The sequence below is a fragment of the Macaca thibetana genome, chromosome 16 (assembly GCF_024542745.1).
Source record: "Macaca thibetana thibetana isolate TM-01 chromosome 16, ASM2454274v1, whole genome shotgun sequence".
Classification (NCBI taxonomy): domain Eukaryota; kingdom Metazoa; phylum Chordata; class Mammalia; order Primates; family Cercopithecidae; genus Macaca; species Macaca thibetana.
Genome location: NC_065593.1, coordinates 70,200,989 through 70,226,076, shown reverse-complemented (window position 1 = coordinate 70,226,076; position 25,088 = coordinate 70,200,989). Strand labels below are relative to the sequence as shown.

Sequence of the window (25,088 nt, the reverse complement as noted above, 5' to 3'; positions counted from 1 at the left end):
AATGACTGTGTTGCCTTTTTGTTTTGTGACTGAGACAGGGCTGATACTGGTTATGGGATGTGTGTATCATCCCAGCTCCCATAAAAGGGGCTGATTTGCCTATTAAAATCATTAAAGGAATAAAATCTATTAGGGGAAATAATGATTAGGTCACAACATCCATGATAAATAGAGAACTGGCTAGTTAAAATGACCGAGTTAAAAATGTTAATTTTGTTCATGGGTTTTAATGTTTTATATTCCTGTTTAGCAGGAAGGGAGAATTTATTTAGGACTGAATGGAAGCTATTACAGGTGGTATTATTATTATAGAGTAACCCATGAAGAAGGATATTTTGTTTAAGCCTTCAATATCATACAATAAATATTAAGTATTTCATAAACAATAAAAATAATCTTTTCTCTGTTGACTTTGGTTACTGATACTATTTGAAATAGAATAATGAGTTCAGTTCAGGATATCTGAGAGCAAAGATTACAAGGGAAAATTGCTGAAGATAAACCCCCCCCTCCTGCAATCTCTAAGGGCAGAGTTTATCTTGTCTGGTCTAACTCATGTGGGAATTTCAAACATCTGAAAAAGTTCTATTTGGAGTGAATGATTGGCCTTGAATTTTGACCTCTATAACAGAGATAACTTGGATTTTTTGGGAAATTTGATGATGATGTATAGTGAATTTTCTTATCTGGGAAAGATGAGTTTTTGAAGTGTTGTTATGGAATGGGTCTTTCTGGAAGAGTCTAGTTTTGACTCAAGCTAGCTTCCCAAATGCTGCTTGAAATCATAATATCTTGGAGAATGCTTGTACTGCTCTTAAGTGGGCAGGGAATCTTTGTTTATTCCCTGGCAGCGATGTATGGCATTTCCAGTTACTCAGGCTTAGGGAATAGAGCAGTCCTCTCCCGCAGGACTCAACTCTGCACCCTACAAAAGAATTGGCCTCGTTAGGGTACTTTTGATTTGTTGTGCTAGTTTAAGCAAGGGGCACTTGACTGGGTATGATTTACTTTGTGTTTACAAGAGGAAAACATATAAACAAACTTCCGTCTCTATTAGGTAATCGACAAATGTTTATGGAGTGTTTACTGTGCACTTTCAATTGTGCCATGGCCTTTTGGGGATATAAAAATAAATTATCGGAAGTTTCTGAATTACCTTCCCCCCAGACACCATTCTTTTCTCTGGGCAGGACTTTCCATTTAACTGTACCTAAAAGTCCCAAGTCAGATAATGTTTGAGATTGTGTCCTGCCTTCCCAGAAACATCAGCACATCTGGAGCTGTAGCCTTGGGGTTGCTTGAATTTGACTCCTAGCCCATTCTTCATGACTGTGTTCTGGACCCCTGGCAGGTCAGCTTTTTGTTTTGTTCCTGTCTACTGCTGACCTCTTCAGACCTTGCACTTGTCCATATGCCTGCCCCTGTCTGTTCCAAGTCAGGTTTCCAGCTTCACTGTCTGTTGGATTCAATTCCTATCAGCTACTGGGTCTGCTCCTGTCTTGGTCTTGCTTTGGTGACCCCTTTTCTACTCTTGGGCTCTAGATTCTGTTTTCTTTTAGCTCACAGCTTGGTGTTCAGCCATGGTTTATACCCATCATGACTTTATCCAGCTGTTCTCCAGAGTAGGTTGGGCAAGAGGATGTGTATGCCTTGGTGAAAAAGTATTACCTCTTTAGGGAAACTGTCCAGGATACCTGTGAAAACACATCCATTACTTTAGTTGTGGCGATAGCATGGTGGTGAGGAGCACATTCTGGAATTAGATAACGTTGATTCTCTGTCCTTTGTCTCCCATCTGTGTACCTTTGTAGGGGTTATTAATCCTCTGTTTTCTCATATGTAAAATGTGAACATGACAAATTTCACAGGGTTGCTATGGGCTAGAAGATGCGTAGGATATCCTCAGCATATAGTAAGTGTTCAGTAAATAATAGCTATTGCTTTCATTATAAGTGTCTGGGGAATTGCAAGTAGCTTGGTGTTATTATTGCATGCTTCAATAACTTGGAAGTTATGCTACCAGCTTTGGTTAGTCCTTCTAATTTATTACAACTGATATATATATATTAAGTATCTTCTATGGGCAAAGGGTTATGTCAAGCACTTTCCAGGATGTAAAGTATAGAATATGATCTCTATAAAAACCTTGAAAGAGGTTGCAATGTATTAGGAAACAAAACAATTTTATTAAGAGGCCAAATGTGATAGACGGTGCAAGGGAGATGCCAAGTCTAGTGGGAGCAGAAGGAAAGAATGGGGTGTCTAATGGCTCAGATAATTGGAAAGGGCTCCATCAAGTAGAGGACATCTGAACTAGACCTTGAAGGATGTGAATATTTCTGGAGACAAAGAAGGGAGATGTAGGAATTTCAGTAGGCAAATATTGAGGTAAGAGGGCATATTTAGGGTAAAGTGATCTTGAGCAGGTAGATATTGAGGTAAGAGGAAGTATTTGGGGAAAGCGGTCTTACAGTGTTGTTTAAATTGGGGATCTTTGTAAATGTACATTTGGAGACCATTGTATGAATGATCTCAAATGTCACGGCCAACAAATTTAGACTTTATTCTATGGCAAGTGAAGGATGTTGAGCAGCACAGTGTTATAATCAGGTCACATTTAAGGAAAGATTGGCTGGAATAGATCATGAGATGAATTGGAGCTGCTGTATTAGATGTGGAGGCAGTGAGAAGAGAGAATAAATTATTGCATTTGTCTAGGTGGGAGGAATCCTGGATTGTATTAGGATATAAGACAGAAAACATATAAGAGTCATTTCAGTGGTTGAAGCAAGAGGACTGATTGAATGTAGAAGGCAGGGAAGGTGGATACATTGGAAAACTCACTGGAGTCTGGGAGCCTGGGAAGACAGTGACATCATTAACATAGAAATGGAAGGAAGGAGGAGGATAAAGAAAGATGATCAGTCTTGTTTAGTGCATATAGATGTGGTGCCTAGGACTAGTGGCATATTCTGGTGGAAGCATTTAGCAGCCAGTTGGAAAGACCTTGTAAGGTAGCACTGCTCAAATCCCGTTGGGATCTAGTTTGTTTTTAAATCCATGTAGGCTAGAATCCTTCTCATACTTTTCTACTCAGTATTTTTTATTTATTTTTTGCACTATTCTCCTTAGCAGCATCTAATACCAGTTTTCTCCTTGGAGGTTTGCCCAGTGGTACAGTTAGGGAAATAATAATGATTCTGCCTGGTGTGTATGTGTGTGTGTATGTATGTGTGTGTGTGTGCGCGTGCGTGCGTGTGGTGTGTGTGTGTGTTTATTATAGCTCAGTCTATAAGGGAACATGCAATCTTTAACTTATCTGACCTCTGTTTTCTAACTTGTAAAATATGATGAATAATAATCACCTTATGTCTCCTAGGATAGTTGTATGTCCAAATTAGAATGTCACTAAAAACACAATTAAAGTGCTATATAAATGAAATGAATCATTCTTATACTCATCATCAAAGTCCATAGCGGATGTCTTTCAGGTGACTTTTAAACCCATTACCCCATTGCTTCCTATAAACTAGGAAATCACCCAATGAGAACTCCTTTTTTTTTTCTTTTTTGGCATTAGCCTGTGAATCATAGACTTACTTCTTCTAAAGTGACAATTAAAAGCAAAGAGAAGGAAAGCTCAACTGCACAAACACATCTATTTATATTTTAAACTGAAAGTGCATCACCCAAACCACAAAACCCCAAATCAAATTTTAGCTCCTTCCGAGCCCATGTCCAGCCCTTGGGCTCTCCCGGAGGTGAACTGTTGGGAAAGTGTGTGGGCTTCAAGCCCAGGATCGACTCAGTGGCTTCTTCCTCTCCCATCCCCACGCCTTCCCTCCAGCACACCTGTTTGCAGAACTTCTTCCTCTCTTGCACAGGCATTTTGATTCTGGTCACGACCACCTGTGAAGGATGACGCAGATGTAGCCCTACGCACATCCTTGCCTTGTTGCTGTCTTCAGGGTCCCAAACTGGGTTGATTCACCCCACAGGACGTTATTTTTAGCCTTTATCTCTTAGTGATTTTGTTTTCCTTCCGCTGCCTTTTGACCTGAGAGCTGGAAATAAAGTCCGCCTTCCATAAAGACGAGAAAGTTGTCAGTCATTTCCTTCCTGCTCACATGAAAGGCCGGCCTAACGGGGCTTGCAGAAGATGCTGAAAGTTCCAGTTCACTGGGTCCTGAAAACACCCACACTTTAGGAGTGAATTTCATCTCTTCCGTGTAGACTAAGCAGAGAGGTTGCCTGGGATAGGCAGCTGTTCTTTCAAAGGGTCTTGAAGATGCTCAAGGGAAATGCAATGAAAGAAAACCACATTTTCCCTCTCCTTTTGATCATGGTTGCTGAACCCAAACACCTGGGCAGCCTCCCTACTTTTAAATATTTGAAATAATTAAAAGAAATTCACAGGCAAAACGAGAAATTATTGCTTTTAGCATGAAATCATATCACACTATAACATCATTGGACAGAAAACTTAGTTTTTACTATGAAATAAAATATGAGAAATTGCTTTGCAAATTTTGTCAAGTGCTAGGTATGTTACAGATCTCAAAAATTATAGTTTGTTTTTTCTGAAATGAATATATGTATATATCTCAAATGAAATAGAAATATATAAAAATAAAAGAGAAAAATATATGAGCATGCAGTATCTTTTTCAATAGTGGAATTCATTTTTGGGCTATTATAATTCAACCAGTTGCCTATTGATAAGCATTTTTGGAGAGGTATTATCAATATTAGTGCCCCTACTTTCCTCATACATTTATGAGTGAACTTTTCTATCATTATCATTCAGATTAAATTCTAAATGTGTAATTACTGACTCAAGGCATACACAGTTAAATTTTTAAAATTAAGTTATAGGTGATGAATGAAAATTATATGTATTTATGGTATGCGACATGATGTTTTGATATATGCCTCTGTCGTGAAGTGGTTAAATGAAGCTAGTTAACATCTCCATTACCACAATATACTTATTTTTTTTGTTGTGAAAACATTTAACATCTACATTCTTAGCAGTTTTTCCAGTACACAGTACATTATTACCAACTATAGTCACCCATTTCTCCAGGAAGACAGTACCAATTTACAGTTTCTACAGAGATGTGTGTAAATTTCCATTTTCTCAAACTCTTGCCAACAGAGGGTTTTGTTGGCCTGTCTTCTTAATCTTTGCTACTTTGGCTGTCCTCTTTGTTATTGGGTAACTTGAATATCTTTGTATATATTTCTGAGCTATTTAACATCTGTCTCTAATGAATTGTTTAATCCTTTCCCATTGTTTTTTCCTGTGAGGTTATCTTTTACTAATTGATTTATAAGAATCACTTTCCTATTGGGTATTAATTATTTTTCTCTTACATATGCAAATATCTTCCCAGTTTGTTACTTGTCTTTTTGTTGCCATACAATTTTTTCCTTTGTTTTTAAGTGGCTAGGCCTATTCATCTTTTCCTTTATGGTTTCTGCTTTTTGCATTGGATGGCCTTTTCTGTCACTGGATATGAAGCTTGCTTCTAGGCAGGCTTTGGAGCTGGACAGACCAACTTAATCCTCCTTTCTGTCTCACATTGGCTGAAACTCAAAGAGGTCAAATCAGTTGCCCAGGTCTGTAAATCGGGATCATAATCCCTATTTCACAATGTTGTTCAATGACAAGTGGGCTTAGAGGTCCAGAGCTCAGGACTAGACTTGCCACGAAGGAGGGGCAGGGTGTTAGTTTCCTTTCTCCCTCTTATCTTCAAAATGAACTGGATACAGATTTAGTTCTTCTAAAGAAGGTCTCTTTTACTGTCTTGCTTTCAGTTAATACTAATAAATGCTCCACAGGGAAGTGGTTCTCAGGATGTCCTATGGGTATCAAGGGAGTGCCCATCTCTTTCCTGCTTTGGCATCTTGTTTTTTTTTTTTTTTTTTTGGAAAAAGAAAGTAGGTAATTTCTGTTCCTGTATTTTCATCAAGTTATACATTTTTGAAAGAATAATTTGACTCATGGGAAAATGCAACTCAAAGATGAAAAACTAAAAAGATTGAACGTAGATGTTCATGTGAAGGTCTCAGGTTAAACAGAGAGAAAAGATGAAGCTGAGGCATCCAGGAGATTCTTGGGAAAGAAGGGCTTCTTCCTTGTGGAAGAGACCTCCTTGGGACTTTATTACTTCTACATATGCCTTTATGCTAACAAAATCTAGGCTCAATCATTAAAAAAAGATCTGTTTCTGCTACAACCACCATATTCATCAGCAAGTCAAAAAGTTTAGTTGTATATTGTATAGATAGAATGAAATATGAAAAGATGCCTCGGTAAGAGGTTTACTTGGTTTCACCATCCAACATCTACCTACATGTTTTCATTCTCTCCAGAAATAATGAAGTCATAACTTTCATCTCTTTGCAAAGAAAGTAAATTTTCAGGGAAGCTCCTTTTCTCTGCCAGGTGTAAATTTTGAAACACTCCTCAGTTAGGTCTCCATGTACAAAGCAATGGAGGAAATACAACCAGCCAACAAGCTAATCCAAGAAATAGAAGCTCACCGTTACTTTACTCACCCAAATATCTCAAATCTTGGTTATTTCAGCCTGAATTATACAGAATTATTGAATCATTTTAAAGTCATTTTGTGTGTGTAGGCACAGTCTATTTTAGGGCTCTATTCTTTATATCCATAATCAGACGAGTTAATGTATGAAATATTAAGCTTTATAACTCTTGTTTCAATTCTCTTAATAATCTATCTCCTGCTTCTCATATAATAAAATTTAAATTTTACAAACTTTATTTGAAATCATCAGATAAGTGGGATTAAGGATAAATTCAGCATCTGTCATTAAAGATAATCCAGATATGGGATGGGTATGATTTTTTTTTTTTTTTTTGAGATGGAGTTTCGCTCTTATTGCTCAGGCTGGAGTGCAATGGCCTGATCTTGGCTCACTGCAACCTCCGCCTCCCGGGTTCAAGTGATTCTCTTGCCTCAGCCTCCCGAGCAGCTGGGATTACAGGCATGCACCACCACGCCGGCTAATTTTATATTTTTAGTAGAGATGGGGTTTCGTCATGTTGGCCAGGCTGGTCTTGAACTCCTGACCTCAGGTGATCTGCCTGCCTCGGCCTCCCAAAGTGCTGGGATTACAGGTGTGAGCCACCACACCGGGTGTGATGGGTATGATTTTTAAAGACCAGAGTACAAATAATAATAACAGTAATAATAAACTATATAAATTATTAATAAAAATAATAATCAAAGAGTATTTTAGTACGTAGGATTGATTGGTTGATTGATTCATTCATCAAATACTTAGTGAATGCCTACTATGTATTAGACAGGATTCTGTATACTGAAGATAGAATGGGAAGCAGATAAGATCCTTGCACACACAGAGCTAATTATCCTGTAGCCAATGGGAGAAACATAACAAATGAGAGAATGCGGAAATGAGATGACTGTAGGTAGTAATAAGCATATAAATAAAATAAAATTAGGAGATGTAAGAGATCATGTTGTGGGGAGGAAGGTGGCAGCAAAAATGCAATACATAGGTTAGGCGGGAAGGTCTCTCTGTAGAGGTGACATTTGTGCTGGGATCTGAGTGATGTGAGAGTGATGAAGCATGTAAGGAAGAGTTTTCCAAACAGAGGGGACAGCGGCTACTAAGGCCCAGGGGAAAGAATGAGTTTGGTGGTTGTATGTATGATGGTTAATTTTATGTGTCAACTTGGCTACACCGTGGTAGCCAGGTGCTCAGTCAAGTACTAGTCTAGATGTTGCTGTGAAGATATTTTTTAGATGAGATTCTGTGTAAATCAATACACTTTGAGGACATGGACAGACACTTCTCCAAAGAAGACATATAAGTGGCTAACAAACCTATGAAAAAATGCTCAACATCACTAATCATTAGAAAAATGCAAATCAAAACCACAATGAAATGCCATCTCACACCAGTCAGAATCGCTATTATTAAAAACACCAAAAAACAACAGATGCTGCTGAGGCTGTGAAGAAGAGAGAATGCTTATACACTGTTGGTGGGAATGTAAATGAGCTCAGCCACTGTGGAAAGCTGTTTGAAAATTTCTCAAAGAGCTTAAAACAGAATTACCATTTGACCCAGCCATCCCATTCCTGGCTCTATATCCAAAAGAAAATACATTGTTCTACCAAAAAGACACATGCACTGGTATGTTAATCACAGCACTATTCACAATAGCAAAGGCATGGACTCAACCTAGGTGCCCATCCGTGGTGGACTGGAAAATGATAATGTGGTAGATATAAAAAATGTGGTATATATCATGTAATACTATGCAGCCGTAGAAAAGAACAAAATCATGTTCTTTGCAGCAACATGGATGGAGCTGGAGGCCGTTATCCTAAGTAAATTAATGCAGGAACAGAAAACCAAACACTGCATGTTCTCACTTGTAAGAAAGAGCTAAACACTGGGTAGTCATGGACACAAAGATGGCAACAATAGACCCTGGAAACTACTAGAGTGGAGAGGAAAGGAGAGGAGCAAGGGTGGAAAAACTGTTGGTTACTGTGCTCACTACCTGAGTGATGAGATCATTCATATCTCAAATCTCAGCATCACACAGTATACCCAGGTAACAAACCTGCTCATGTACCTCCTGAATCTAAAATAGAAGTTATTCTTTAAAAAAAAACACTCTGAGAAATGCAGATTACTCTTGGAAATGCAGGTGAGCCTCATCTAATCACTTGAAAGTCTGAGGAGAACAAAGATTGGTGTCTCCTCTGGAAGAAAAAATTCTTCCTGCAGACTCTTTGGACTTGAGCTGAAACATCAGCCTTCCCTGGATCTCAAAGTTGCTACCTTACCCTACAGGTTTTCACCTTGCCAGCCTCCACAATCACATGAGCCAATTTCTCAGAATAAATATCTTTCTCTCACACACATGCTGTTTGCTCTGTTTCTCTGGAGAATCCTGACTAATACGCTACATGAATAATAAGTTGAAAAGAGGAGAGACTAAAGTGACAAGAGTAAAGATGAGAAGAAATGGGTGGTGTGGTACATGTTGAAGTTACAGGTTGCAGGAATTACTCGTGAACTGAATGTATGAAGTGAGGGAAAGGATGAAGTCAAGGGCAATTCTTCTGCTAGGCACTGTGCTAGGGGCTCTCTATAATGCCTTATTTTTACAATAATCATTATCACTTATTTTATTTTGTTTTATTTTGTTTTGTTTTGTTTTCTGAGATGGAGTCTTGCTCTGTCGCCCAGGCTGGAGTGCAGTGGCACGATCTCGGCTCACTGCAACCTCCACCTCCCGGGTTCAAGCAATTCTCCTGCCTCAGCCTCCTGAGTAGCTGGGATTACAGGCACCTGCTGCCAAACCCGGCTAATTTTTGTATTTTTAGTAGAGATGGGGTTTCACCCTGTTGGCCAGGCTGGTCTCAAACTCCTGACCTCGTGATCCGCCCGCCTCGGCCTCCCAAAGTGCTGGGATTACAGGCGTGAGCCACCGCGCCTGACCTATCACTTTATATATGAGGAAAGCAAGAGCCAAAATTTTGAGTCAAATAACTTTTCAAAATCGTGAGCCTATAGATGTCCACATTTGTAGATTTTCTGAGGATCATTTAAGACCAAATGCCAAGGAAATACTTTTCAATTGGTTTCTATTTCATGACTTGAAGTTGGGGGTAGGGGAAAGGATGGATTGTTACAGTGGTTTAAGATCCTATTGGTCACATGTAGGTCAGTCTGTCCTATTAAACACAATACAACCTTCCTAGCATCTTGTTTTTCTTACACTTTCTTTATATCTTTGCCAGCCAATGACTCTTCATTTGATTATTTGTATAGTACTTAATTGTTACTCAGTTTCAATCTATTGTTTAACACACATGCAAGTGGTTAGACATTTTTCAGAGTCACAATCATATTAGTGATATATTTGAGGGAAGAAAAGCGAGAAAGTGCTTGGTCAACTCCAGTCATATACACACATTTTGTTATTTCATCCTTCCATGTATCCTCCAGAATCCATGCTACCATTCCCATGTTGCAGAAGATCAACCAGGGGCCTGGAGAAAAAAAGTATGATTTTTCTCAGATTACAGAAATAACAAATGACAAAAACAAGGTACAGAGAAGATATGCTAGGACACTCTCCATCATTTCATGCTATTAGTGTTTCTGAATTTTTTTCTACTTTTTTCTGGTATCTCTCCTCTTTGGTTGTTTCATACAACAATCTTTCCCATCTGCCACACTAAATATATATTAAAAATATATTCTAGTTAATATACAGTTTGTGTGGGTGTGTGTGTGCACACGTGAGCACGTGGGCACATGAGTACCTGCACTGGGACTCTTCAGATTTTAATGTAAGTGGGACTTTTTTTTTTTTTTTCAAGACAATTTTGCTTCGTTGCCCAGGCTGGAGTGCAGTGGAGCAATCTCGGCTCACTGCAACCTCTGCCTCCCAGGTTCAAGCAATTCTCATGCCTCAGCCTCCGGAGTCCCTGGGATTACAGGCACGTGCGATCACACTGGGCTAATTTTTGTATTTTTAGTATAGACAGGGTTTCACCATGTTGGCCAGGCTGGTCTTGAACTCCTCACCTCGAGATTTGCCTGCCTTGGCCTCCCAAAGTGCTGGGATTACAGGAGTGAGTCACTGCGCCAGGCCATAAGTGGGGCTTGTATTTATACTGATTTGGCAGCTTAAAATCACCCTTTCCCCTAGAAATGAACATATATAAGGGGAGACCATTTGACTTTCAAGACAAAGCTTGCTTTACTTCCTTTGCTTTAGTATGATATTAGTTCTATTAAGAGTTGTTTTTTCAGTTAATCTAATTATTTTTGAGCAATGACATTTCCTCATTTTTGCACCTTTCAGTTAACAACATCCCCAGGATTTTTCTCTTATAGTCTTCATTATATATACTGAGCAATGTGTTTGTTGGGAAATCATTCTGTAATTCTAGTGTTTACCTGAGTTCAATAACCCCTCAGCATAATACAGTATTAATGAGGACTTTCAAACAAGACGGATAAAACATTGAAATCTTCACGTGCTTGTTTGCAGCTTTTGGATACAGGAGATCATTTAAAATAGACTTTTAATTTTATTTATTTTTGAGTTCTGATAACCTTCTAGATGACCTTGGTGTATGAACAGCATGGGCCAAGGAACTGTTTTTTTTCCGGCTTTCAGACGTCAGATTGCTTCCTTTCACACCTTGGAATGTCAGAAATGTACTAACTTCTTTCTCCCTGAGATGTTTTTCTCTTGCAGTATTATTATGGGGACAGTGGTATTCCGTGTACTTGTTGCCGGGTAGTTTTTCAGACTCTGTTGCAATTGAAACAAAAAGCCAACCAACAAAATCAACTCTTGCAATCATTTCTGTCACAAAGAAAATGTCACATGAACCTTCTCAAAGGCTGGAGATTTAATGCCAAAATGCATTGTGACATTTATAGGGTTTACCTTAGATTTAGAATAGAGACCTGAATGCCCTAAACTTAGTCCGGTGGCTAAGGATCATTTGAGACCAAATGCCAAGGAAATACTTTTTAATTGGTTTCTATTTCATGACTTGAAGTTGGGGGTAGGGGAAAGGATGGATTGTTACAGTAGTTTCAGATCCTATTGGTCACATGTAGGTCAGTCTGTCCTATTAAACACAATACATGTGTATGGGGGAGTCTTGGTATGTATCCAATTCCATTCTCTATTAAATGACAATCTTGATAAAAGTTTATGGGTTTTTACTAAACAAAAACCAGAAGAGATTTGGTGGCAGAGATATTTAGTGCTCACAAAATATCAGTGCTTCCTTGCCTTCCTTTCTCTGCCTTGCTTGCAATTAAGTTCGAGCTGTGGACCTGTTTTGGCAAACGGGTTGTGAGCAGAAGTGATGTCTGCCCCTTTCATTTCTGCCCCCAAAATCCCTCCATGACTTTTGGGTTCTCCCCTCCTGTGCTGCAGAGGCCTTGGGAGCTGAGATGGGGAAATGGTGGCAACATAAGATGGAGAAGTCCTGGAGAGAATTTTCCTGGAAAAAAGTCTGCATTGGACTTAGCATGAGCAACAATTGAACCTTTGTGGTATAGAGCTCCCCATATTTTGGGTTCCCTCTTACCGGGGAAAGGCTAATTTTTCAAATTTGTATAATATCAGGATGACTGTCCAAATTTTTATCATAGTTCTGAAACGGGAGAGTTCCCTGACCCACCTTGTGGGACATGCGACAAGGATGTGGCTCCTCTGTTCGGTAGCTGCCACTGCTCAAACTCCTTATGGGAGGGGGAGCATGCAGACAGACGGGTGCAGAAGCTCAAGCAGGTGTGTGTTATAGTGAGCTCTTTTAACCTTGTTGTCTATGTAAAGCTTAAGTGTTAACCAGCTCAGTGGACCCTCTGCCTTTCTGCAAGGACAGAGGGCCAGAGTGACAGCTTTCTGTATTCTGAGCTCTTGTCCAGTGTCCCAGAAAAATTGGGTCACAGACGGATTTGAAGGATGGTGAATGCTGGGGTTTTATTTAGTGGTGGAGGTCATTCTTAGGGGGTGGATGGGGAGCTGGGAAGGGGATGGAGTGGGAAGATGGTCTTTCCCTGGAGTTGGCTGTCCAGTGGCTGATTCTCCAACCGTCCCCAGCCGAACTCCTCCCAACATTCCTTCTCTTCTCCCTGTCTCTACTACTCTTCTCTTTGTCTCCTTCTCTCCTCTTAGAGCTGGGGATTTGTGGTTTATATGGGTACAGGATAGGGGGGTGTGGCGGGCTAAAAGGCAACTTTTGGGTGCAAAAATTGGAATGCCTGTTCCCATTTAGGGCCTCAGGTATCTAGGCTTGAGGGTAGGGCCTTTGCTCAGGACCCCCACCCTCCTGCCTCTTGTCCATATCAGTTCTAAGGCATTGCCTTGGAAACTGTCTGAGAGGTAAAGATTTTATTTCCATAATCTCATAATTCACATCCCAGTCACTTATGCATATGTCTGGACAAACTTTGGTTGCAGTGTTTGGCAGCTCTTTGCGCTCTGCAAAATATTTCTGTGGCATTTGAAAAGCCCAGACAACCCCAACAATGTGGGAGTTGAGGAGGAGAAAATGTAGAAGCAATTTCCCTTTAGAGTTATGCATTTTGCACACAATGCATAGTAGGAGGAACATTTATGTGAACTGTGCTTTTGGGCATCATTGAAAGTTATGGCCTGTAAGAAAATGGGAATCAGTTTTATTTAAGTTGGTCTTTAAAAGGCAGCCCTAGAGGAAATTCTATCCCCATTATCTCTGTCAACTATAATTTTTATGTCTTGCTGCTGACTCTCCATTACACTCCTACACTCCTACCTCTCAAGTCATTTTCTCTATCTACATGGCATTATTCCACTTGGGCTTCCTCCCATAATTCATTTTCTCAACTTTAAATTGATATGTTTTTTAGAAATAGGGTCTCCCTATGCTGCCCAGGCTGGTCTTGAACTCGTAGGCTCCTCCCACCTCAGCCTCCTGAGTAGCTGGGACTAGAGGAGTCACGTACCACCATGCTTTGCTTTTAGCTCTTTGTTTTTGAAATTATCTCAGACTTAAAGATAATTTGCAAAAATAGTACTACGAGTTTCCATATATCCTTCACCAGGTTCCCCGAATATTCAAATTTATTTATTTCTTGTCTTCTTTTATTTATTTTATTTACCTGTTTATTATTTATCTTCTTTTTCTTTCTCTGAAATTTTTGGGAGTAAGTTGCAAATATGATGTCTTTTATCCCGAAATGCTTCAGTACATGATTCCTAAAAATAAATGTTCTTTCACATAACCGCAGTACAATAAGCAAATTAGGAAATTAATATTCATCTAGTATTAATTTAGTCCAGCAGTTGGTAAATGTGGCTTCCCATTTATATTTGTAAGTAAAGTTTTATTGGAACACAGCCATGCCCATTTGTTTATGGACCATCCTTGGCTGCTTTCTGCCTACAATGGTATTGTTAAATAGTTGTGATAGAGACTACATGGCCTGCAGTCTCTGAAAACATTTACCATCTGATCTAGAGAAAACACTTGTGAGCCTTCATCTAGTTGACAGATCTTATCAAATTTTATCATTTGTCCATAATGTCTTTTACTGCAAAAAAAAAAAAAAAATTATCATTTGGTATCCTGTCCATGATCACATATTATATTCGATTGTTATTTCTTTTTATTCTCTTTCATTGTAAAACAATTATTTCGTGTTTCTTTATTGTTCATGACCTTGATACTTTTGATAAATACAGGACATTTATTTTGTAGATCACATTTCAGTTTAGGTTTGTCTGAATTTTTCTCATGATTTGATTTACATTATGCATTTTTGGCAATATTCAGATGTGAGGTTTTGTCTTTCTTAGTGAAATCTAATGAGGGGCACATGATGTCTATTTTTCTCATTATTGGTGGTAATTTTTATCCCTTTGGTTAAGATGATAGGGTTTCTCCACTGTAAAATTACTGTTTTTTCCCTTTGTACTAAATACGTGTCTTGTGGGAAAATGCTTTGAGTTTATATAAGTATCTGTTTTTTAAATCAAACTTCCACCTGTAGTTTTAGCATCCACTAATAGTTCATCTCTATAACAATTACTATTATGGTGGTGGCCCAAAGCGATTTTTCTTTTTTTGAGACAAAGTCTCGCTCTGTCATCCAGGCTGGAGTGTAGTGGTGCGATCTTGGCTCACTGCAACCTCTGCCTTCCGGGTTCAAGCAATTCTCCTGCCTCAACTTCCCCAGTAGCTGGGATTACAGGCACCTGCTACCACGCCTGGCTAATTTTTTGTATTTTTAGTAGAGACAGGGTTTCACTATATTGGCCAGGCTGGTCTTGAACTCCTGACCTCGTGATCCACCCACCTCGGCCTCCCAAAGTGCTGGGATTACAGGCGTGAGCCACTGTGCCCTGCTGAATAAAGGAATTTTAAAATTCTCTTTGGTGGCTCATGCCTGTAATCCCAGCATTTTGGGAGGTCGAGTGGGTGGATCACGAGGACAGGAGTTGGAGACCAGCCTGGCCAATATAGTGAAATTCCTTTATTCTTCCATATTTACTAGTTTGAAATCTAGTCTTAGCAAGGTTCTTCCTCTCTCCCTTCTTTTTCTTTTATTTCCTTCTTTCCTTCCTTTCTTTTTCTTTCTTTTCTTTTCTTTCTTTTTCTTTGTTTCTCTTTCTTTCTTGCTTGCTTTCTTGCTTTCTTCTTTCTTTCTTTCCTTTCTTCTCTTTCTCCCTCCCTCACATCTTTCCTTTCTTCCTTCCTTTTTTCTCTTTCTCTCTTTCTTGCTTGCTTGCTTTCTTCTTTCCTTTCTTCTCTTTCTCCCTCCCTCACATCTTTCCTCCATTTCCTTCCTTCCTCCTTCCTTCCTTCCTTCCTTCCTTCCTTCCTTCCTTCCTTCCTTCCTTCCTTCCTTCCTTCCTTCCTTCCTTCCTCCCTCCCTCCCTCCCTCCCTCCCTCAATTTTTTCTCTCTCTCTCTTTCTTTCATCTCATAGGTTTTAAATTTTATTTTGTGGTCTATAATCTATAACTATTGTTTATTTTGATGCTCAAAATGTTCTAGGAAAATTTTTACTTTTAACAATGATTCATTAGGTAGTAATTTGAAATACTAGGGGTCAAATGCTGTGTTTCAAACATCTCTGCATAGCCGTTGCCTAACATAGTGCATGGAAATGTTAGGCATTCAATAAATATTTTTTTGAATGCAGGTCCTAACTCAAATGACTAAAACACTAAATACAGAATGTTAAACACGGATTAGACAATGTATTAGGCATATGTTGGAGTATAGCTTCAGTATTATAGCCAGTGTGAGCAGAAACCATGATTCTTTTTTTTTCTTTTTTGATTAATATTTTCAGAGTAGTGAGGCTCACTTGATTTTTAAAAATTAAATCAATGTTTTCTCACTTGCTTTTGAGACTGAAATCTCTTTATCAGAAACATGGCTTTCCCTAGACATATTCTAGTTCTAGCTTAGTGGGAAGTGTTTCAAATTCCCTTGTGGTCTAAAACCTTCTTAGTGTTATCCAATTGGTGGAAAGTGATTGTCTTAGGGATTCAGGAAAGATTTTTACCTGACTCCAGAACAACTAATTCAGAATAAAAGCAGTTCTATGTATTTCCCAAATCTCTATTTTCTGACATCTATGAAAACTTATCACAATAGTACTTCTAAGAAATGATAATGATGTTCTCTTATTCAACATCACCCTCTTCAGCTCCATTTTTCCCTCTAATTTGTCAACAAGGGGAAAATTCCTGATGATGCTTTGCGTTTTGATGTTATGATTACCATTTAGGATTTGTCCTTGAAATCAGTGAACTGGTTTGGGGTAGGACGGGCTGGTTTGGGAATTATAGGAATGTTACTTGAGGCTGTCTGTGCCTGGAAGGAAGCCATGAGTACTAAAGAGGAAATAGCTGAGATTGGCTCAGAGGAAGTGTAACGAGTGATATTTTCCCCATTCCTAAGTCAAGTCTTTGCTGTTACCGTCAATAACTGCTAACTCAGAGGATGCAACCCTAGTAATTCATTTCCTTAAGTAAGTGGATTCTACAGGCATGGTGCTTACTTCTTGGCAGATATTGAAATATCTAACAGGGCTGCAGTGGGGCTTCCATACTGTCAGTTTCTGTACCCCTGTGAGCCTCTGCCCTCCTGCTAATCTTCCCAGTCTGGGAAGTAGACTTGGGCAGAGATCAATCTTCCTTTTGGCTCTATGGCATGGCATAGCTGAATCAGGAGGTTTAGATGCATAATTAAGCATCCTTGCTTTCTGATTACCTCATGAATTGCCTCTTGATTCTTGGAGTAAAATTGGTCCATTTTGCCTCAATTTTGGAGGTTAATTATCTAAGAAGGTAACAACATTTTTTCTTGGAAGTAGGTGTTCATTCTATTTGGATAGTTGAACGAAAGTTGTTCTTGGGAGCAACATGACCATCAGATATGTGCAAAGCAATTTAGAATTCATTGTACAGTGTGTCATGCATTCATTATTTTCTCCAGAAGGGTTAGGCATTGTATTTTAACTGATGTCTACAGCATCTGACTGAAGGAATTCCCTTGAGCATCTCATTTGCCCACCCCCATTATCTTTCTTCCCCCTTCTGAGCTCTCCTTCAGCAAGAACTCTGTCTCTTCTATGTGCCCTGTGACACATCATATAAATTGCTGCAGCAGATTGTGATGAACCTTGATATTCATGGAAACTGCAACCCAGGTGGGAGATAACCTTTGACAGGCTCTCTCCTATTCTTTAGTGGCCAGTTTCACAAAGAGCCTGCAGGAAGCTGCCTCCAGCAGGCTGAGTCCTGAGGAGGAGACGATAACAGTGGGAGAAGCACCTGGTAACAGCGGCACTTCATCCAGGAAGAAAACAGGATCTAAAATATAAACAACATCCTTACAACACAAGTGGGTGCACAGTTCACTCTCGAGTGTGTTCGACTATATTCTTCCAAGAGTCTCATGAGAATCTTACTGAAACAGGAAGATGGTCAAAAGATGAATCGAAGTGTGAAGATTTCCAGTGAACATCATCAAAAAGGTTTTTTCTGTTGTTGTTGTTGTTGATCTTTTATTTTTAAACAATGAGTATGACCAACCATGCCATATCTGCAATGTCAAACTATTTTTTTAGCTGAATAAAAATTTAAATACCTCAGAACTGACACTATTTTAAGGGAAATGATGTAAATGGGAACAAAACAAAAAGAAGAAAGCGTTTTGATGATCCTGTCTTTCTAAAAGCATCTCTTCCAAAGCAGATGTTATCTTTATTAAACATCATAGGATCAGTAAAGATGACATTTATTAAGTGTTCACCATTCCAGGCATTGTGCAAGGTGCTTCCTGGGTACCATCTCATTTAATACTCTGGAAAGTTATGCACAGAGAGGGTAAGCAGCTCTCCTAGTGTCTCATAGCTAGTAAGTGATGGACCCAGGACTGAGACCCAGGCAGTGTGGCTCAGAGCTGGCTGGCTTGCTTGTCCTTTACACTTTTGCCTATCTGTACCACTTATACATTTTAATAAGAATTGTATTGATAGAGGCATGAGGCAGAGAAATTCTAGGCAGACAGGGGTGGGGCCCTGGCAAAATCCCACCTTCAGGTCAAAAATCCAGAAACCCGCGGCTCAAAAGTGAGAATTTCTATCCCTGTTCGCTCACTCTCTCTCAATTGGTTCTTTCTGAATAATGTCTTTCTAACCATAAAATGTTGCCTTTTCCAAAACTACCTGTGGCCTGGCAGGATCCCCATCTTGTGCCTATAAAGACCCCAGACTCAGTCAGTAGAGGAGAGAAGCGGCTTGATTGGAGAGAGCTGACTTGACTTCAGGGGGATGGCTGGACTTTGGAGAAGAGACAGCCAGAGACAACGAGACTTCAGGGAAGATTATCTTCCTTTCCTGTCCCCTCTCCAGCATCCCTCTCTGCTGAGAGCCACTTCCATCGCTACATAAAATTCTCCACCTCCACCATCCTTCAAGTGTCCGTGCAACCTAATTCTTCTTGGATGCCAGACAGGAGCTTGGGATCCACCGAGTGTGGATACCCAAAAAAGGTTGTCATACTGGCCCTGTGTGTTCACTGGTGGAGGGCAGCTGCTCCACACAATGAGTCAAGGAATCTACTGAGCTGATAACACACTGCTATCCATGGACGGCGGAGCTAAGAAAGCATTGTAACATGCCCTCTGGGGCTTCAGGGGTCACAGGCACCCCCACCCTGGCATTGCCACGGGGCCTGCCTGGAGCCTGCTCCTGCCAGCACCCAAAGCGGCTGTCTGGAACACTTGCTCGCTCATACGCTCCCTCCCGCAAAAGGTTGAGTGCAGCAGGCCAAATAAACAGGGCACCTCTGTTGCAATTCCAACGAAAGGGTCGAGAAAAACTCCTGCATCAGTATTATGTCCATACTCTTTTAAAAAAGATCCTGTGGCTGGTAAATAAAAAGTCATGATCAGTATGCTAATTTTGTTTCTTCAAATTATCAATGTCTCTTCAGTCGTAGACTCAAAACACCAATAACATTTCATGCCAAAGGCCATTTCCTTAATATTTCTTATGGCCTTCAGTCGATGCCACTACATAGGTTTTAAGGATCAGGCCCAAGACCTTTTGCTATAAATTACCAAGAAAAATCTGCTGGGTGTGATGGCTTATGTCTGTAATCCCAGCACATTGGAAGCCAAGGTGGAGAGATTGCTTGAGTACATGAGTTTAAGACCATCCTGAGCTTATCTCTACAAAACAAAAATGAAATAAAATAAAAAGAAAGAAAATGAAAAGTAATATCGCTACTTTAGAACTTCTCTATAGTTTCCTTGTTTGTTGCAAGGGAAAGAAACTGAGGCAGAAGACAAATTGAGAAGGTAAATGTCAAAAGTAAATGTGTCATTCTTACCTCTGAACAGGTATAACTATCATGAGTTTTTAAGAATGGTGGACATCCAAGCTGGTTCCTGTTACTTAGAGCAGACCCCTCCTGTAACTTCAGCTGTTTCTTCAGTTGGGTTGCCACTGACATTTCTGGGATGACCTGAAATCTCTGGAGATTAAGGCTTTCAGAACTAGGTGTACCTGAGCATCTTGAAAATGCACCCGTCCACCTGGTCTAATTAGAAAAGTTACTATTTCAACAAATAGCACATTTTTCTAAAAAGAAATGGGGTAAAATAGCTCTTGATTTTAAGACAGGTGGTAAATTCTATCTTGTTGTAGTCATCTTCATGTTATTAATTTATCCATTCATGTAGCAAATGTTTACCGAGTCTGTGCTGTGTACCAGGCATTTTTCTAGGGTTGAATGTAGCAGTGAACCAATATAAAAACTGCTGTCCTCTAGTATCTTATATTCCAGAGTGTTATTAAGTGGTCCACATTTTATTTCTACTCCATAACTGGAGATCAAAAGAACAAATGATGGAACATGATAATAATAAAAATATAATTGCTTTGTTAAATTTTAACAGGTATTAGCAGTGTGCCAGGCACTTTACATGTATTAGATCCCTAATCTTTACAAGAAATTTATGTAGATTTTAATCTACAAAAATGGCTAAGTTTTTGATTCAACCAAATGCAATTATTATTCCCATTTTAAAGATGAAGAAAAAGAGGAATCGATCCCAAGTCAATGAACAGATTTCTTAAATATCATGTAGATAAATGTGTTGGAACTGAGTCACACACCCAGGGGCCCCTGACTCCAGGTCCACATGATCTGTCACCATGCTCTACTGAATCAGAAGGGTAGAACTTATAATTAAATATGTCCAGGTGAATAGAATATTAGTTTAAAGGAAAATTGGCAACTGTTAATGTAATCACTCTAGATGTTAATACAATATAGCCAGCTCCCACTGGCTTAATTTTATTTTCATCATCATCTTTATATGCCAGTAGCATTTAGCCCTTGTAATGTTTTTTAGGTGCCAAGATAAGCTCTGGCGAAAGAGTTTCCTTTTGCAGTGAACCCAGTGAATCACTTATCCTTCCCCTAAGATCAGGAACTATTTTAAGTACCTGACTTCCAGTGAGTGTTATGGAGATTGACAGAGGTGCTGGTTGTATTTTGCAGTTTTATTAACTCACCCATTCTGACTTTCCCCAAGGCACATCAATAAGACGAAGCTATCTACAAAAGGTTCCCTGTGACTCTTTTATGTGGAGTATGCCTGATTCTTGCAAAAAAGCCAAAGGGCCTTAGCTTCCTACAGGAAATCTGTGACTAAATCCAGGACCTAGAGCGGAAACATTAAGTGTATCGTGGGAGAAAAGGAAAGCAAAGTGCTAAAGTTGTTACTCTGAACAGAGGATATTGGAGCATCCTGCAAAAAACTTCCTGTTTAGCCAGGAGACTAGAAAACAAGATGAAAAACACTTAACTTCAATGACTATTGTGTAAATATATTTTTATACTTTCATTATCTTGGGCAGGGCTTACTCACAAGAACTCCTGGTTTCCCAAGGTGGAGAGTTAGTCACTGAGTCACACCCAGCCTCCCATCTTCCTTGTTTTGACGGCCACACTAAGACCTTGTGTCATTTGTGTAGGCTATCCCCAGGCCTGTACCACATCCTATGCTGAACTTTCTTCCCGAAATGTACTTCCTTCAACTTGTGTTAAACAGCCTGTGGGACAGATTCAGAGAATGCATGGGAAATAACCTGCCTTCAGCTATCCTGCCTCCTCCAAAATCAGGCTATGGGAACCAGTGGCTCAGTAAAGAGCAAGAAACACTTTTGTATAAATAAAACGAAGCTGCTATTTATGCTTTCTATTCTGAAACACTTTCAAATGGTAAAATAAGATGAAATTCAAGAAGGAAAATTGGAGTTTGTAGGGAGGGCTGGAAAATGTAAATGATTAGAAAAAAAGAAAAATTGGAGCTTTGAATTCCTTTATTATGACAATTTTAGATACTTAGTCAAGCACATCCCAAATGGTGTTATATTGTGTTAGATGTTAGAGTATGTGTTATGTGCGATGTTGTACAGGGAGTGACTATGAATAGAGACATTCTCAGCTGTTTTAAACTTATCTCACTGGATTGTTTCAAATGGAATAAAGTAGAAATAGTTTAAATGGGAAAGAATGGAAAGCTAGTCCCTTTTTCTTTATGTTAGCTATTGAGATTTACTAGTGCATCTAGATTTACTAGTGTGTGAGGGCTGTTTAGCCATCTTCCTTCCAAGATCTTCTTAATCTTCCTTTTCTCCTTCCTCTCCACCCTCCAAATCAGGATGACCTCATAATTATTCTTTTTTCTTGCACCACCAGTTCTGAAATTTCCTAATTAAAAACACTAGCAACAAGTAGATAAAGACAGAGAAGCCCCTTCCATATAAATCAGTAAAGATGAAAAAGCATAATTAGTGACATCATGTGGTTGGCTCTGTGTCCTTACCCAAATCTCATCTCAAATTGTAATCCCCAGAATCGCCATGTGTCAAGGGAGGGACCTGGTGGGAGATGATTGGATCATGGGGGGCAGTTCCTCCATGCTGTTCTTGTGATAGCGAGTGAGTTCTCATGAGAGCTGATGGTTTTATAAGTGTTTGACAGTTCCTCCTTCATACACACTCCTCTCTCTTACCTGCCGCCATGTAATATGTCCCTGCTTCCCCTTCCACCATGAGTAAGTTTCCTGAGGCCTCCCCAGATGTGTGAATCTGTGAGTTAATCTCTTTCCTTTATAAATTACCCAGTCTCAGGTATTTCTTGATAGCAGTGTGAAAATGGTCTAATACATGCTGTGTCTGAAATCCTGTTTTCTCTTCTGTTCTTTTAGACACCATAGATTTGAATATAAGCTAGCTTTGGAGACAGAACTCTGTTGGTACTACTTTTGTAAGATAATATTTGTTTGCTAAGACTCTGATTCTGTTCTACATATAGTTTTATATATTTCTTGTAGTTTTTAAGAATGCTGTGATGAGTTATAATAATAGCAATAAAAATAACATCTACCAATTGTTCAGTTCCTTTCCCTGGTTGTTAATTTTGATAACCTCTTTTTTTAATCAACAATGACCTCCTCTATACTGCTTTCAATGACTGTACCTTGGGCCATGTTGACAATTCCAGTTGTTCCACTTTAGAAACCCAGAGTTCCCTCTCTCTAACTCTGATCACTTATCTTCTGGTTAACTCCTAACAGGAGCTCCTATTATACTGGTTCTTTGGTCCTCTCATGACCTCTGGTCCTTTGAACATTTCTATCAGTTCCCTCTGGTCTTTACTTCTCTTCTTGCTTAGCTTAGCTTCACACATTTCACTTCTTGACTCACCTCTTTTGCCAGTATCCTAGATAACTTTGCTCTGGTTGTCATTGTTTTGTTGTTTGACCTCATGTCCACAAGACTGAGTTGTTAGTATACGTATGATTAATCCAAGCAAGTTTCCTTCTTCCTTTAATCACATTTTAATTATTAAATTATTTTCCCCATCCTCCTCCATCCCTGATCCATTAACTCTTCTTGGCATGACACCTATGGATTATATTAGAGGATATCGCTTCAATCAGATTTCCACAGTTGTATTTTGACTTGAATATATCTAACCACCTATTAGATTAGGGCCATTCCTTTTGTTGCTGTTTTTTCTACCTGGAACATTCCGCCTTCAGATTCCTAGAGAGTTTTCTCCTTTAGTTAAGTGTCATCTCATTAGCAAAGCTTCTCTGAACACTGTATTTAAAATTGCAGCACATCTTATGATAACTTTTGAGGGCAAGCATCTGTCCATATACATGTTACCTGTTTGGATTTTCTATCGTGGGAAGTGTCTGTTCAAACCTTTTGCCTACTGGATTTTAAAATTTTTTTTTTACTGCTGATTTCTATGAATTTCTAAAAATAATCTAGATAGTAATTCCTCCTATTTTTAGATATTGTAAACTTCTCTAAACTCTTTGCAAATGCTATTCTTCACTCAACAAAAATCATTTATTCTGATATAGCTGTATCTGTCTATAAAAAGGCAAATTAGATTATGTAAATTCCCTGTGGAAAATCCATAAATGACTCTTAAGATACAGATGAAACTTCTTAACATGTTAAATCCTCCAAAGAGTACCCTTAGCTCATCCCTTCCTACTCTCCCTCCTGTTCTTTGCTTTCTTGCTATACTTTGATTGCATCGTTTACCTTCTGAACTGGGATGCTGTTGAGATAAAGAGGTGCACTATTAATTATTATGCCACAATACTTAGTATAAACAGGAACTGTCTGGATAATCTGGGACTTCTGTTCACCCTACCTATATGTGACTTTTGGTTTTTCTGAACTTGACACATACTGGGGGGCCCATGTCCCACATGTTTTTCTCTGTCTTCAATGCTCCTTCCTGCTCACTCAACTTTCATTGGATAGCTCCCCTACACCCACATTTTTTAGGTCTCAGAGCCATGCCAATCCTCAGAGGCCTTCTCTGGCCACAACTATCTACCCTTAAACACTTTATTTCTTCTTTTATAATACGCATTATACTTTTAAAAAATGTTTTCTGCCCAACTTGTCTTCTCGAACTGTTAACTTACCTGCCCACCTTCAAGAGGGTAAGGACTTATCAATCTTGATCACTGCTGCATCTCCTGGGCCAAGCAGATGCCTAGAACAGATTTAGTATTCAGTCCAAACTTGTTGAATGATACAAGCTCAAATTTATCTTCACAGTACCTCTAATTAAGTGGATATTTTTATATAGGGGACTGAGGCACATAAAGTACAAATACAAATAAAGATTGTACAAAATCACTATCTAGCTAGTAAATGGTATGGCTAATATTAAAAATAAAGTATGAATTCGATCTCTATTCTCAACCATTGACATCTTGCCTCTAAAAGTGAATTCTTTGTTAGTGGTCTTTTATAAAATATACCTAAGGCACCCTTGTTGACTGCTCTTTGGACTATAAATCTCAACAGTTTTGCTTAAAAAATTAATTTGAAAATATAAACCTAAAAATATTTAGACTCTTTGATCCAGTAACTCCATTTCTGGAATTCCATCTGACAGAAATAAATAAAAGATGAAATAAAAAACTGTATATGTACAAAGATATGTGCTGAAAAAATTCACATAAGTAGAAATGTAAATAGCCTGAAAATGTAAGAGGAATGGAATAGTTAATTAAAACATGACATGCTCATAGATAAAATATAGGTAACCATAAAGCTATGTAAATAAAGTATATAATTCTACATATGCTTGGGGTACTAATGCATGTGTACATATGTAGCTACTTCCATGTTTTCATACACAGATACATACCAGCAAACATACACACATGCATTCAGGACTGACTACATAGTTGTAGGCTCTTTGCAAAATAAAAATTTGAAATCTCTTTTTCAAAAATTATTAAGAATTTCAAGGCGGTGATAGGAGAGGATTAAACCAAGAATGGGATTCTTCCGAGTGTGTGGCCCGATCTGACTGCACAGTGTATACTCATAAAATCAGCTATGGATGAATATTTTGATGACAAAATTACTGCAAAAAAATAGGTTCAGATATTTCTTGTAGCTTTGTGATAGCAT

The 25,088-nt window shown here is 38.9% G+C and overlaps 1 protein-coding gene across 2 annotated transcripts in view; it reads left to right on the top strand.

Annotated features, from left to right (window-relative positions):
* The window catches only part of KCNJ16 (potassium inwardly rectifying channel subfamily J member 16), a 541,663-nt gene that overhangs the window by 5,739 nt on the left and 510,836 nt on the right, over nt 1-25,088 (top strand). The gene's annotated exons all lie outside the window — the stretch shown is intronic.